The following is a 3,805-nucleotide window of genomic DNA, read 5'->3' as shown; positions in this document are numbered from 1 at the left end:
AAATCGCTCTGCCATACAGGTGTTGAGCGCTGTTTTACACCGTGAAGATTTCCGAATTTATAGGATATATACAGTATATAAACAGTGTATATATATATATATATATATATATATATATATATATATATATATATATATATATATATATATATATATATATATATATATATATATATATATATATATATATATATATATATATATATATATAACACCGAAGTTTTAGTTGAACTTGACATTTACGCTTCAACCATATCGGCAAACAAAGTATGCAGACTCTGAACACAGAGCAGCATCCCATTGATAATCCTGTTGTTTTCTGTAAAACGAAGAGAAATAGGATTGCAACTTCACACATTGTGCAAACTGTAAAATCTGATGCAGAACTTTTGTATCATTGAATATTAAATTATATATATATACATATATATATATATATATATATATATATATATATATATATATATATATATATATACACACACACGCATGCATACGTATGTATGTATGTATGTATGTATGTATGTATGTATGTATGTATGTATGTATGTATGTATGTATGTATGTATGTATGTATGTATGTATGTATGTATGTGCGTTTGTGTGTGTGTGTGTACGTACGTCATGACACAAATGCACATATATAGGACATGCACATGATGAACAACGCATGTAAAAACGTTGTCTTTATATATGGGTTGTTCAGAATATTTCATGCTGAATATTTATATAGATATTCACATATGGACCGCTTGCATGCATTATATATCACATATTATATCATACCAGTATATTGATTGTGCAAATACAGCGATCTGATTGGTCGAGACGCGAAAAGAACCGTGGTATATTGGCAATATACCACGGCTTGCACGCGCACTAGCTCTCAGCTTGAGGAAAAGTCCTTTTATGACGTTCAACGCCAGAATTTCAATATACTGTTATGATATAATAGCAATAAATCACACCCAGCGACGGTATACCACTCGATTTTGACCATTTCACTTCATATATGCACTCGCTATCGCTCGTGCATATATGTCGTGAACTGGTCAAAATCTCGTGATATACCATCGCTGGGTGTGCTTTATTGCTTAATCATAGCATATAAGGAAAGCAATACAGTGTGCTCAAATATTTACATAAAGACATGTGCAAGATACTTACGACAGTCTTAGGCAGCGAGCTTCGTCCAAGACACTTGTACCATTAGCGTGCCATGCTGTGAAGAAGAGAGTTGAGTTGTCGGAGAAATTCCAACCTTGATCTACTTGATAGCTGCCAGCAACCCACCAATAATCTGACAGTGTGAAAGGACAAGTTGCATCAACGGCAATGCAAAGAGAGCGGTACACAGTTGTAATAATAAAAGCCAGTAGAAAAGAAAATTTGTACTGAAATTCAGTCAGTGTCGTTTGCTCCACTTATTTAAGGCTGTTGGATGTTAATGACTAAAACATTTTGGGAACTGACTCTACTGACTGCGCTTGCGCAATTTTCTTGCGTCGACCTTTCCTGGGCTGCTTGCACAGGTGGACACGTGATCGAAGGACATGGTCATAGTCATATCTAGTAATTGTAACTCTTAGAAGAATGGTATGTTCGGATCGCTCCGAAGAGTTATGTTTTTACCTTTTTAGACCTTGTTTCAAATACTTTCAGTCTAAAAACCTTAATTTTCATGTATTTAAAGATCTTCCCATGACCTATAGACATAGTCTCAACAAAATGTATATTGCACTGCTTATTAAGGTAGAATGCGCCTCGGGGACAGATATTTCAAAGCTCTTGGTGTAAGAAAACTTCTCACCAGCTTAGTTTTTCGAAATTCGAAAATTTTGTTTTTTTCCATTGAGTTGAATTTTAAATATCGGTAAATCTTGAGTTATTTGTTTCTCTAGCACGATGACCCACGATTTTTATTTTTATTTTGGAAAAAAGAATGGTTGAAAGATACCTTAATGAAAGTTTGAGCAAACGTTTAAGTATTTCACTTTCGAGGCGCATACTACCTTTATAATAATCTAAAATATACCAATTATATTGACGACAGGGCAGGAACATTACTGTGAAATGGTGACTGAAATCAATAGGCATATTGTTTGTCCATACCAGACAGACTTTGTTATTCTCATCTGAATAATTATATGTATCAGTACCTGCTTCATCTTCAAGTTCTCGTTCAGACTGCCTGATAAGTCCGACTACGTAGTCGTGTTGATCAAGGCTTGTAAGTCTGGCTAAATGTCCCCCAACAGATTGTGCCGCGCAGTACGCCTGGGCATCAGCGTGGGTTTCCACATCATTACCGGTTGGTATCTTCCCCTGACTGCCAATAAACCGTGGAATACAACGTGGACTTAACAATTGCCAAGCATATTGAAAAAGTCAATATTTAGCCAATTTCCGTTAGTACAATTACATCAAATATTGCAGCATAGGTATAGTATAAACTGACAGATAATATGAGTAACTTGAACATCAATGTTGTTGAATTTGCTTGGTAAAATATATTCATCCTGGGAAATATCCCGAAGTGCATCGATCGCCCACTTGAACTATACTGCTGTTTTGGAAATCTCCCTCCCTCCCTCCCTCCCTCCCCCCTCCCTCCCTCTCTCTCTCTCTCTCTCTCTCTCTCTCTCTCTCTCTCTCTCTCTCTCTCTCTCTGTTATACACACACATATATTCTCTCTCTCTTTTTATACACACATATATATTAAGTTCAAATTCCAATGTATTTGTACATGTTACTTGAGATTCAAGCACCTTGCCTTTGTCACACATAAATATATTTTTGATGTTCACTGCGATAGGGAATACTGACCGAGTTAAGATCCTTGCGATCCTTTTACCCTGTATGGACTTTGTATTCAAAACTTCAATAAATTTATCAACTTTTGTAAACGGGTGAACATGTAGGAAATTAAAAGTTGTTTTCTGTCCACGGGGTGTACCTCAAAAGCTTACCTGGAGCGAAGACCCTGACCTCACACAACGATATAATTCCCTGATTAGTTTGCTTGAAGTGAACAAAACGGCCGACGCTTCCTGGGTTGCAATTGAAATCGATGCTATTCTGTTGTGACATGGAATATGAGATTGTTGGACCGCACTGTGTAGTATCAGTCAAGGCTGCATTTTTACTGACAAACACCTTACCACCAGCAAGACGCTCGTCTGGAAGAGAAAAGTTGTGGTTCTAAAACGACTCCTTACTCCAAGTAAGCATGGTGGTGCAGGAAATGTACAAACTGTTCTCATCGCGGTCAGTGTCCAATAATTCCCGCCAGGGATGTAACAGTACAGCAACACTTGCGCAAAATCATTCATGGCGAACGAGTGGAAGCTTGACTGTGCCATGAATCTATAGATGGTCACCTTGATTTGTTAAATGTTGGTGAGAAAGAACAATACAGGTCGATGATTTAAAGCGCAGGACAGTTGTACGTGTATCTAAAGCCATGGACCAATGCACTGAAATGTTTTAATTTGACATATTATATCATTGTTTAACAATAAATTTTGGGCCTATTTTTTCACATGAAGGCATACCTATTGTAAATTGAGGCTATGAGGGCACGCGTGTGAACATTAGAAGAGGCTAAACATCAATACAAGGCAAGATGAGAAAGCAACCATCTACTAATGTTCACAGTGCCCTCCGCACTCAACATTTTCTTTAAATTATACAACAGAGAAATAATGACTTACCACAACAGTCCCCTCTTGTAAAAATCGTGACCTTCTTGACGCAATGAGGTTCAGCTAGATCAACTCTCCACCACGGATGGGCATCACCGAA

The 3,805-nt window shown here is 37.0% G+C and overlaps 1 long non-coding RNA gene across 1 annotated transcript; it reads right to left on the bottom strand.

The window, feature by feature from the left end:
• Window positions 1–215: 215 nt before the first annotated feature.
• Window positions 216–2,320, bottom strand: LOC139137967 (uncharacterized). Its single transcript, XR_011553518.1, has 3 exons — window positions 2,160–2,320; window positions 1,168–1,300; window positions 216–319 (listed from the first exon to the last, which is right to left on the bottom strand). It is a non-coding gene; the product is annotated as an uncharacterized lncRNA (long non-coding RNA).
• Window positions 2,321–3,805: the final 1,485 nt, after the last annotated feature.

Source organism: Ptychodera flava, chromosome 8, assembly GCF_041260155.1.
Source record: "Ptychodera flava strain L36383 chromosome 8, AS_Pfla_20210202, whole genome shotgun sequence".
NCBI classification, from domain to species: domain Eukaryota; kingdom Metazoa; phylum Hemichordata; class Enteropneusta; family Ptychoderidae; genus Ptychodera; species Ptychodera flava.
Note: the sequence above shows the minus strand (reverse complement) of the source record. Positions and strands in the feature narration are given on the sequence as shown.